Consider the following 13,178-nt stretch of genomic DNA (forward strand, 5'->3'; position numbering starts at 1 on the left):
AAATGTTTAAGCAAATGTTTGCAATATCAGTGTAAAACAGATGATAAAACTGCAGATTTGTCATTCAGGGATGGGAAGTGACAAAAATCATTATGAATCCAAAAGACCTTTAAAGACAATATGAAGAGTTGATCTGCATTTAGCATACAATCCAAAACACCAAACAAAGAAATTATTAGGGCTGTGGTTCTATCGTGTTAGCTTTTATATTAAGAGGTTCCAAGTACAGAATCAAGGATCACAATCTAATTACGAGGTCTTATTGAGATCTTATCATAAAACCATTATGAGTTTTGGTGTTCTTACTCCTGAAGTGATATTCTTGCCATAGATGAGGTATAACAAAGAACGACAGGACTACCATATGAAGCTGAAGTTAATTCGGCTTGCTTCACATACTTCAGATTACATCAGGTCTTCCATCTCCCACATCCAGGTTTGGATCATTTGTTTCACATTACTCTGTGTCCCCCCTTCACTTCTTGAACCATTAATAAGTGATAGGATTAACTGAACTGTGGTTATTAAAGAATCCTTAATGCAAATGTTCAATTTGCATTTAGCAATTGGAGCTCCAAAAAGGTGCCAGGATAGCAAAAATCAAAACTGGCAACCAATGAGGAAAACTATTTCAACACCACGACTTCAAGGAAGGTTAAAATTGGCACTGCTGTCAGTTACATTTTCAGTTAGTCGTAGTTTAAGAATCCAAAGAGCCAAGCAAAATACTAGTAGATTTACTATGAAAACAAAAATAATTCACAAGTTGGAATATTACAATTTCAGAACACGGTCACCCAACTGTTCTTGTTACAAGGATACCAACTCCAACATCGCTAACGACAGCTTCAGTGTGGTTGGCACCATACCGAGAAAATGATGTGTGAATTAGAACTTTACAAAATAAATGGATGAACAATTACATTTCTCGCTACTGGATAACACTCTTGCTTAGGTACAGGAGGATATATGAATTGAGGTTACATGATAAAGTTACAAAAATAAATTCCAAATCAAGTAAATAATTGGCATTATTTTTGCTTGAGAGGGTTCACTTGCAACTTATCTCAGTAAGATGATCACTGATCCGTGTAATGTTTTTATGCAAATGACTTGAATATCTTCCATTAAGATTTTACAGCTGATATCAAACTCTAGGCATGGCAACCAGGGAGGAATAATCCAACCAACTGCAACACATCGAACAAAATTGTCTGAAGAAGGGTCTTGACCTGAAACATCATCTATTCCTTTTCTCCAGAGAAGTAACCTGCTGAGTTACTTCAGCATTTTCTGCCTACCTTCCGAGCCGAATTGGGAGATAGATGCATGGAGCATGACAGATACATGATTTTTCAGGTCAGGATGCTTCAATACTGGGAATAGGCTACTACCCGAATCAGTCTGAAGAAGGGTCTCGACCTGATATGTCACTCATTCCTTCTCTCAAGAGGTGCTGCCTGTCCCGCATTAGTTATTCCAGCATTTTGTGCCTATCTTCGATTTAAACCAGAATCTGCAGTTCCTTCCTACACATTTTGTCTACTACCCAATATGGTTGGCTGTCCATTTCCATCCGCTGATGCTTTCTGATCCTCCAACTCTGTGGCATTTTGTTTGTTTTGCTTTTAAAACAAAGAAAAACTATCCCTTTAAGCTGGTGGTATAATGACTAGGGGACCCATATTTAGAGATTTGAGCAAGAGATAGAAAGGGAAACAAAGAACATGACTTAAATGATGCCGGTACTCTATGTACACGGGTGGTGGAAGCAGACACAATTTGAAAAGGAAGTTGGAAAAGCACTCGAGGGGAAGTAAAGTTTGTGGGACATTAGGGATTGAGTAAGGAAATGGGAACAACTGGATTGTTTTGCAGAGCTGGCATGGACTTGCTGAACCAAATGGTTCCCTTGTCTGCCAGAACGACCATGAAGCTGACTGCTGGCTTCCTTCAGTGTTTGCACTACATGACCAAACACGTAGAACAGCTTTCACACAAAAATATTGCTTTATCAAAAACAAATGTTTTCATTGGAATGGCAAGTAAATGAGGCACTTAGCCACACATTCTCGAAAAATATACATATTTGGCAAACTTTTCATTTCCCGTAACCGATGATCTCATCAAAACACATTGTGTTGCTTTCGCATAATGTTTTGACCGAAGGAGAATATTGCCTTGAGATTCAAATCACCGTTTCTCCCTCACATTATGTCATTTAAAATTCAATTCTTTCTCCTCCAAACCCCCCCCCCCCCCCCAACCAGAGGGGAATATAATGATAACCATTTGCAGTGCGGACTACGTCACGTGGAAACTTGAAGGACACTTCAGGGCTGGACTTTGCCTCGTCTCCCTGACATGATTTCCAGGACATTTGAAAACAGGATGACATAATTCCTAAAAGGCACGCAACAGGCTCACTTAAAACAATTGCCCAAGGAGCGACCCATGTTGATCAATCCCTCTGAAGCTAGGTCTCCGCAACACAATACATTCAGACCCAAGATATTCTCATTGGACTCGTTGGGATTGCCACAAATCCAACTTGCTTCCAAGAAGAGTACTGTTCCTTTCCCTCAACCCACAAAGCTCATCAAAACAGATTTATATCATATATACAAAAAATAGATTGATAGAAAGATAAAACATAGCATAGACAAAAATGTTCATGCCAAACATAATGCAAGTTTAAACTTTGCCCCTCAGTATAAAGCAATGTCCTCTAGTCTTTGACATTTCCACCCTGGGAGAAAAGTTCAGACTGTTTACCCTATCTACATCTCTCATAGTTATATACTTCTATCAGGTCTCCCCTCAACCTCCGATGCTCTAGTAAAAACAATCCAAGTTTTGTCTACTTGTAGCTAATACTGTATCATCCAGGCAGCATTCTGGTAAATTCCTTCTGCACCCTGTCCAAAGCCTTCACATCCTTCTAGTAATGAGCAACCAGAACTGCTGTCCCAGATTTCCAAGTCTCAGATCGTCACACACAAATGTTATCACTGAAGCCGCCAACCTCTCACCACTTATCACAACGTACCACTGACTGACTGGTCTACTTTCCCACCATTGCACTCCCAGCTCCACCCCTCACCTTTCTGCTGCACCAAGTCAGGGTTTGGACAGCTGCAACACCCATTCAAACATGCCAGTGGAGTTGGAATTTGGGCACAAAAGTCTTCTGTGAATAGGGGCAGGGAGCATTGACTAAATCAATTGTTGTTGCCAACCGAGGTACCACTCCAACACCTGTTTGGCTGAACTGGTATTTCTAGGCATGCAAGTATCTCCAAAATACACCAATCACGATGAGTAGGAAAGAATTGCAGATGCTGGTTTAAACAAAATGCTGGAGTAACTTAGCGGGACAGGCAGCATCTCTGGAGAGAAGGAATGGGTGACGTTTCGGGTCAAAACCTTTCAGACCCTTCTTCACCCATCAAGATTTTTTCCTCTATCAGAGTAGATCATTTGGTATGGAGTGATGTTAGTAGAATTTCCCTAAACTATCAATTGTAAAACTGATGTTACAAGCGCCATTTATTGGTTCAGCAATCTTCCAAAACTCTATTTCCATCAAGAATTTTCACTTCCATCATGTGCAGAGATGTAACATATGAACCACATTACATATGCAAAGGCTAATACCAGATGCATTTAATAGCTCAACCAAGTTCCTTTGCTACTAATTATAGATAGTGCAGAGCCGGCAGTAAATAGTTCATCAAATTAGAACACGATTCTGCCGACCTCACTAATTGAGCACTTAAATTTGGTTTCGCAAAATAAATGTGGGATTGGTCTAATCCAAGCAAAAAACCCTCTAAAACCCAACAAAAATCAACCATTTTTCATCTCTCTCTCTCCTTCACCGCCTCCCGTTCGCCCACTAATAATTTTTTCGAAGACGAAAATTTACAACTGCAAAGATTCTGTTCAATTTCCAAAGAGAAAGGTTGGGATTTCTGACTTGCAAATTTCCGCATGTTAAAAAAGTTATTCATGCACTTTAAAAAAAAAAAAATAGATGTAGATTTATTAAGCCCTCAATTTGTAAAAATACATACTGATAAATAGTCCACATTGGGCACAATCCAAACTCACACGGTTCATATTTTAGCTTTGATAAATACAAAACCTGCAGGTCACAGATGCTGTGTGGAATTTACACATTTACACATCAACTTGACATTTAGACAGCATTTTTTAAAGTATGGTTTCCTCGGGGACATTCTAAAGGCTCAAAAGTGTAAAAAAATGATTCTGACAACCACAAATTTACAACAGCCTGAAATCCTGAACTCTCAATAGCCAAGAGTACATCAAGGATATACAGTAATGACAAACATTAGATGCATGATGCAAGTAACTGCAGATGCTCATTGACCAAATATAGTGCTGAAGTAACTCAGCGGTCAGACAGCATTACTGGACAACACAGACAGGTGACTTTACAGGTCGGTACCCTTCTTCAGACCAAAGCGTCCTGACCCAATGTCACCTCTGAATGTTCTCCAGGGATGCTGACTGATCCAATGAGCTACTCCAGCACTCTTTTTTAAAAAGTGTGAACTTATCTTAAAGGAACATTTGCTACATTCAAAAACATTTGAAGGCGCAATGGTATTCCCTGATATGTAGGCTCCCCGACGGGCCACGCGGCCGGAAGGCTCCCCGACTGACTGAGGCTGTGGACTGGGAATGCAGCCAGAGGCCTTCATCGAGGCACCGCAGTCTCGATGCCTCCCAGATTGCCGCCTAGAAGGCCGGGTCAAGTGAAGCGGCCGATGGAGCCCACGGCTGGGGCCCGGGTCGGCATCACAGAGGTGTGAAGTAGGGCGTCGCCAGCAGTGAGGCCTCGGTGAAGCCTCACAATGATGGGGCCTCGGCGGTGGTGAAGCCTTGTGACGGCAGCGATGCCTCACGGGTCCACCCATGGTCGACGAGAGCGTGGAAGACCGCCGTGAGGGGGGAGGGGAAGAACAATGAAGGACCCGGCCTGGGGGGACTGCTGTGGTGGGAGGGGGTACTAAAGGAGGAGCTGGCGTGCTTTGTAACTTTGTCAGCACCGTAGGTGGCTGCTATTTATATACATTGTGTATGCAAGCAAAGAATCTCACTGTGCCTAGTCACATGTCACAATAAAGTATTCCTATTCCTAAAATGGATCATCTTTGTACATACCCAAATATCAATTATTTTGTATTCTTCTTGACAAACATTTCTTGTTGTTTAAATGGCAAGGCACAAAATTCAGGAAATGATCCAATGCATTAAATTCTTTGACATTCAAGATTAATGTGCATAGATTTTATAACATACTTTGCGCAGCTCCTTCCCAGAACATCTTATTCAAGGAGGAATAAAAACTGAAAAGATTTTAAATGCCGGTATATTTGAATAAGAGTATTGCAAATGTGCAAATAAAAAGAGACCAATCATCTATTTCAGCATCCTGCTTAATCAGAAGTCCAGAAGCGTGAATCCATAAATAGACATCCTGTGGTCCACATCATAGCAACTGACCCCATTTTTCCCTTTCCTCCTTTTCCATCAGGTTGTTTTTGTTTAACATTTCAAATCTTTCCGATACAATGCCAAAGTCACTTTCAATATCACTCTTCTAGTGTTTAGTACTTTGCCATCGATACAAGTGGTCATCTCCAAATGATTGCAGATGTTTTGTCTGTATGACTATGACAAGGCTACAGGCATAAGGTCATAAGTGACAGGAGCAGAATTCGGCCCATCAAGCCTACTCCGCCATTCAATCATGGCTGATCTATCTCTCCCTCCTAACCCCATTCTCCTGCCTTCTCCCCATAACCCTTGACACCCGCATGCACTGGAAAATAGGATTGGTACAGATAGGTACTTGGTCAGCAAGGACATGGTGGGCTAAAGGGCCTGCGTGTGCTGTACAACCCCAGTCTTACACAATTATCCACAGCAGAAAGGAGAGTTTTGCCTATTGTGCTGATTTACAAGAATTCTTCTCACTGTGCAGACTCCCAGGTATCCCTGACCATAAATCTGGTTTTAACTTTACACAAGTTCGAATAACAGGGCAAAATGAAACAACACGTCTGTCTTGCAGGAGAAACGGTATAACATGAAGAAAAGGCTCACTTCCTGCTAGCTCCCCTGTGACTCTGTGGACTTCTTTGCCACAGAAGGCTGTGGAGGCCATGTCAGTGGATATTTCTAAGGCAGAGATAGATAGATTCTTGATTCGTACAGATGTCAGAGGTTATGGGGAGAAGGCAGGAGAATGGGGTTAGGAGGGAGAGATAGATCAGCCATGATTGAATGGCGGAGTAGACTTGATGGGCCGAATGCCTAATTTTATCCTATCACTTATGACCATATGACTCCACTGCAATTTATGCAGCCTCAAATGTGTTAACACGTGAAAGGCATGTAGTTATTTTTTCCCCACTAATGAATTAACGTTGACATTTGGGCATAAATTCAACTTGGCAAAAATTGCAGGTACAGGTACAATATCTCAATTATACCTTTACGCAACAAATTAAAGAGTTAATCTCAGCGCACGGGGTTGGAGGGATTCGTGCTCACAAGGGCTACCACCTCAATACGTTTCGCTCTTTCTCACATACTCAGCAGCAAACATGATACTGCTGTAATAATCAACGCATCTTAATGGTATTACTTCCGTATCAAATACAGTGCAAAGCTCCACAGGTCTGGTGGCATCCTCAGGACAATGCTACACAAACTTGAGAAAGGGATTGATGCAGAAAGTATTCAGACTCCTATGTTCAATTCTGCACAAACATGACACCAGTTTTACTAATTTAGCAGGTAACAAATGCTTGGAGTTAAAGTCTTGTCAAATCTCATTTAGCTTTTTATTATTCATTCAATGTGGGCATCGCAGGCTGAATTTAATCGCCCTTAAGGTGGCGAGCTACCTTCTTGAACTGTCGCAGTCCTGAAGACGTGGACAGAATCACAAGGCTGTGAGAGAGGGAGTCACAGCATTTGACCTTGTGATGAAGGAGCAGTCATTTCCAAGTCAGGATGGTCTGTGGTTTGAATGGCAACTTCCAGGTGGTGATGTTGCCATGCATTTGCTCCCCTTATCCTTCTAACTAGTAGAGGTCACAAGTTTGGTAGGTGCTGTCTAAGGTGCATTAGCGAGTCGCTGCAGAGCACCCTGCCGATCATACAAACTGCTACCACTGTGCACTGGTGCTGGAGTGAGTTAATGGGGTGCCTATCAAATGGACCACTATGCCCTCTATGGTGTAGAGGCTCTTGTGTAATTAAAGCTGCATTAACCCAGACAAGTGGAGAGCATTCCAAAACATTCCTGACTTAAGCCTTGTGGATGAGGGGCAGAGACAAGGAACCACAGATGCTAGAATCTTGAGCAAAAGGCAAAGTGCTGGAGTAACTCAGCAAGTCAGACAGTATCTGTGAAAGGAATAATCAGGGAACATTTTGAGTAGACTTTGCGGAGAGAAGAATTACTTTCCACAGGATTCCTAGCCGCTGACGTTCTCTTATAGCTACACTGGTTTTGGCCAGTTCAGTTCAATATTTGGGCAATGGTAACCCTTGGGATATTGAAGGTGGGGGATTAACTGATGGTCATGCCATTGAATTCAAAAACTACCAACCAGGTTAGGAGACCACAAACTTCTGAGAAAAAACACTTGAAGTGCAAAAGTGGCAGTACTTATAATAATAATAATAATAATAATAATAATAATATTAAGCATTTATTTTATATAGCGCCTTACCAGAAGCTCAAAGCGCATTACAAAAACAATCATAACATAAAAACAAACAGACAAACTATCCTAACGGAGAAGCGGCGAATAAACAGCGCCAGCGTCCTCTCACGTCAGGGTCCGGCAGTAGACAACAAAAAGCACAGGACACACAGATACAATTTTTACACAAACAGCCATCAGTGATTGCTCCAGGCACACCCTCACTGTGATGGAAGGCAAAGAAAAGTCTTATCTCCTCCTCATTCTTCTCCCGTGGTGCCACGAGGTGATCGAGGCTCCCAACTTTTTGAAGCCCCCACCGGGCGATGGAAAGTCCCAGGGCCAAGCCGAGCAGGCCGATGAAGGTCCTGAGCCCCCACCGGGCGATGGAAAGTCCCAGGGCCGAGCCGAGCCGAGCAGGCCGATGAAGGTCCTGAGACCCCACCGGGCGATGGAAAGTGCCGCGGCCGAGCCACGCAGGGCGATGAAGAGCCTGCGAGCGGGTCGATCGTACCTCGCGCTTCGGGGCGGTCGAAGCTGCTACGGCTGGAGCTCCCAAAAACCGGTCGCCAGCCAGGGACCTGCGAGCTCCAGATGTTGCGGTCTGCAGGGCCCACGGCCGAAGCCTCCGATATGGTAAGTCCAGGCCCTGCGACCGGAGTCTTCAAGGTCGATCCCAGCTGGAGGCTGCTGACTCCACGATGTTAGGCCGTAGCGCGAACGGAGATACGACACGGTAAAGGTCGCATCTCCGTTGAGGAGGAGATTAGAAAAAAGGTTTCCCCCACCCCCACATACACAGAGTTAAAAATAGAACAAAACGTACATTAAATGATGACAATAGACAAAAAAAACAAAAAAGACAGAGACTGCCGGTGAGCCGCAGCTGCAGAACACAGCCACGCCCCCTCGATTTCATGGAGATACTTACTTGGAGATTAATCCCAATATGTTTCTCTTTGATTAACTGCATCAGTCACACACATTGGTATCAACGGCTCTTTCAAAGTAGCAGCTCAGGGGCAAGATAAGTGGTAAAAGCCATATACAAGTACCAAGAAAAACTGTTCTACATTCAAGAGTCAAGAATGTTTAGTTGTCAATGCACTGACAATGGTACAATGAAATTCTTACATGACAGGCTTGTAAACACGATGCACATAGATAATACAAAACAAAAATTCGATAAATAACCCCAATACTAGTACAAAAAGAGAACCTCAAGTCCCTAGTTTTAATTTTGGGTGGCACAGCGACAGAGTTGCTACCTCACAGCACCAGAGACCCTGGTTCGATACCGACTATGGTTGCTCTCTATACGGAGTTTGTACGTTCTCAGTGACCGCATGGGTTTTCCTCGGGTGCTCTGGTTTCTTCCCACATTGCAAACACGTGTAGGTTTATAGGTGAATTGGCTTCAATAAATTGTCTCTAGTGTGTGGCATAGAACTGGTACATGGGTGATCGTTGGTCGGCACAGACTCGGTGGGCCGGTGGGCCCATTTCTGCACTGTATCACTAATCTAAAAACTAAATAAGGATAAATCGTTCAATAAATGTCATAAATCAGAAATGTTGTCACGATTCTTAATTACTGCCAATGCATGATAACTGTATTACTGATGAAATCAAAACTAAAATGGATTGTCCCATCTGCTCTTCTCCAGAGAATAATTTATTTTGCACGTTTGACCGGTTTTACCTCCACTTCCCTCAACAACAAAACTTCACTATGATTCAATTCCAGAGACACCAGCGATCTTCCTATTCCTTACTGAATCGCTGCCAGTTTTGTGCCAGTTTCAACAGCTAGAGTAAGAAGATCATTTATGCAATATAACAATTACAGCTGAATTCCAGAGACAGTTTGTCACTAAGGAATAAGCACACACAAAAACAATTTCTTGTCCCTTTATCGACAGGCCAAAATGCTAATTTTGCTGTTTGCGGATCAATGAACTTAAACAGCAAGATGTGTGCCGTCTTAGGTTACACATTGCTCAGCACTTTTACCAAGCAACTCGTGCACTAAACTCATGCAATAATATTTAAATTTAAAATAAAGTGACGAAGTTGGATTATCACTTATATCAAGCTAATTGATGGACCTGCCAGCCCTTCAGTTCATTTTAGAGTCCAAAAGGAGAAGTTTATGCACATGAGAAAGCACCAATAGCCGGCTGTGAAGATGTAACCCAAGGAAAGATCAGTGTAGCAGCAACTTAGTCCTTCCCAATAAAGTCCTTAAGCTTATCGTTGGCGAAGGAGGGGAACGATGGTTCTTGATGCAAATAATAGAGAGATCTCCACGACGTGGTAGTTTAGTTAGCCGTTTATTGAAGTAATAGTACAAAACAAATTAGCATATCTGTTAACTTGTTTGCTTGACATGTTTGTTGGGCAAGAACTTAGTATCTCACTGTCACTCCTTTACTGACTCAGTATCCTGTTACTGACTTGCTAAACCCTATGTTGAGTAGGATTACTAACTTACTAAACCCTCTGTATGGCTACTAAGACCCTATTATCTTAGCAGCTCCTGGTGTCACACTGAAGCATTACGTCAGTGCTGGGCAAATTACACTCATAGATCTGTCTTCTCCCATGGCTCCTCCCAGTCCACATACGTAAGACTAACATTCATCTCAGGCCAGTCTCCTGGTGTACAAAAATAATACAGGAGGATACAAAGAATATAATATGCCAAGATAGCCAATAAACACAAAATGGCTCCTACACATGGTGTTGAAACACTATCAATTACAAGTTGGGCTGAATGGTCTACGGTTATGCTGCAAATTCCATGATAAGAACAACACTAGATGGCAGCATTAAAGATAACTCTGGCACTGCCTAATTATGAATATTGCCAACCCTGACAATTATAACTTAATTTTTTGGGCTTCAGCGTTTTCAATAACTGAAATTAAATTGTTTGAAAATGACTCGACAGACTAAGATAGAATTCATTCCAAGTGCCTCAGTTCGCGCCATGCTCGAGAACACTATTGAATACACATCACATGTAATTTACAATCGTAAAATACGCCAACAGGCAAATTAACTGCAGCAATAAATGCACAAAGCCAACGTGTTTCAATCACAATCATTCCCCACAACTACTCACTTTACTACCTTTGTAATTTTTAAATTTGTGAACAAAAGGCGAGAGTTTCATTTTGCTGCAGGGCAGAAATTGTCTTTTAAGATTTGTTGCATTATTTACTAATAGTACTTGAAGCATTTCTGCAAGCTGGGGTTGGTCGAGCTTCAGTCTTTCCACTTTGCTCGCACTCTATCTCGCAGCAAAAGTGCCAGTTGCACACGATTGTGAAGAGAAAATCTTCAAAAGCTGATCCACAGTAATGGGCGTTTGAAGAAAGCAGAGAGAATCACTGATGGCTCAAGTCATGAGCACGAACTCCGACACGGAACAATGAAATTCTTACTGGCTCGTATAATGGATCACATCCAGCAGGCAAGATTGATGTCCAAAATAGATAGTCTTACATCATTAGGCAAGTTCATGCTAGAATAATGCCATTTGGCTTTCTCAAACTGCAATGACTGAAGGCAACATTGATAGAACTAAAAAAATATATAGTTCATTAAAAGCTCTTTCCAATTACACCTATACACAATTAACAAAAGGTACCATAACAACAGAACACAAGCAATCACAGGAACATGGATGGCACCACTAGCACAACAGTCATTTAAACCATCTCAATTCTAAATGCCATCCCCAGCCCATTATTTCCTTGAACCGATAAACCAATTTTCAGACGAAAGGCCACTTCATGCAGATACCATACAATTTACCACTTTTAAACAAAAGTTCAGTTATCAAATTTTAGACTTTACTTTAGAGATACAGCGTGGAAACAGGCCTTTCGGCCCACTGAGTCCGCACTGATCAGCAATCATCCTAGCACTAATCCTACACATTAGGGACAATTTACAATTTGTTTTTTAACCAAAGCCAATTAACCTACTAACCCACACATCTTTAGGGTGTGTATGTGGGAGGTGGGGGGGAACCAAAGCACCTGTAGAAAACCCACACGGTCGCAGGGAGAATGTACGAAGTCCATACAGACAGCACCTGTAATCACGACCGAACTCGGGTCTCTGGTGCTGTAAGGCAACAATATCGCTGCACCCTGTGCCGCCTGCAATTTCTTCATTTCACTTGTCAAGATGGTTGAAGGATGGCCACGGTGGCGCAGCGGTAGAGTTGCCGCCTTACAGCAAATGCAGCGCCGGAGACCCGGGTTCGATCCCAACTACAGGTGCGGTTTGTATGGAATTTCTACATTCTCCCCGTGACCTGCGTGGGTTTTCTCTGATATCTTCGGTTTCCTCCCACTCTCCAAAGGCGTACTGGTTGTAGGTTAATTGGCTTGGTAAATGTAAAAATTGTCCCTAGTGGGTGTAGGATAGTGTTAATATGCAGGGATCGCTGGTCGGGGCGGACCCGGTGGGCCGAAGGGCCTGTTTCCGCCCACTGTATTAAACAAAAACAAAATGGCAGTAAATCAGCAAAAATTACAGTGAAGTAAATGGTCAATCATCACCGTATTGAATGGAGGAGCAGACCAGTGGTGGGGTCACGTCTGCTTCTGTTCTTACCCTGCAGCAGTTTGCCCTGCTTCCTAGTAATTCACATGATGCTCTTAATCAGTGCAGCATCAATTTCAATTCATATGATTGAACCTAGCATCATCATCTTCCTCATCTCTGGACTGGAACATAATATCTCATGCACACGGCCAATTTCCAGCTGCCATTTTGTAAATTATCCTCGTCGACATCTTTCCATTGAAACAGCTGCATGTTACTGGAAGCAAATATTTCCATGTGCAGGTTTTGCATTATAATATCACAGAAATTCTACTGATTCCTGCAATGTCTCGAATCAAAAACAAATGACTGAATACATCAAGTACCCTGGCCTCAAACCATCACGTCATTTTCTTGTCCTACCCTCTACAGATTAAATAAACTTGGATCCTTTCCTTCCAGTTCTGATGAAAGGTCTTTGATCTAAAATTAAATGTTTCTCTTTGCACCTTGTCTGTTGAATGTTTTCTGCAGTTTACTTTAGGTTTCCTGCCTCTGGAGTCATTAAAAAAAATTTCACATTCAAATACAGAGTCACATCCCAAACTTGCAATTTTACTTCCATGTAAACATCCAGACTTATATTTCTTCATCTTGGGAGGCACGGTGGCGCAGCGGTAGAGTTGCTGCATTACAGCGCTTGCCATGCCAGAGAAGCGGGTTCAATCCTGACTACGGGTGCTGTCTGTACGGGGCTTTACGTTCTCCCCACGACTACGCGGGTTTTCTCCACGATCTTCGGTTTCCTCCCACAATCCAAAGACATCCAAGTTTGTAGGTTAATTGGCTACTTGGTATAAGTGA

At 42.4% G+C, this 13,178-nt stretch overlaps 1 protein-coding gene across 4 annotated transcripts in view; it reads right to left on the reverse strand.

Annotated features, from left to right (window-relative positions):
* pcsk5b (proprotein convertase subtilisin/kexin type 5b) overlaps positions 1 to 13,178 on the reverse strand; it is a 254,563-nt gene that overhangs the window by 183,102 nt on the left and 58,283 nt on the right. The window lies entirely within an intron of this gene.

This window comes from Rhinoraja longicauda, chromosome 3, assembly GCF_053455715.1.
Source record: "Rhinoraja longicauda isolate Sanriku21f chromosome 3, sRhiLon1.1, whole genome shotgun sequence".
NCBI lineage: Eukaryota > Metazoa > Chordata > Chondrichthyes > Rajiformes > Arhynchobatidae > Rhinoraja > Rhinoraja longicauda.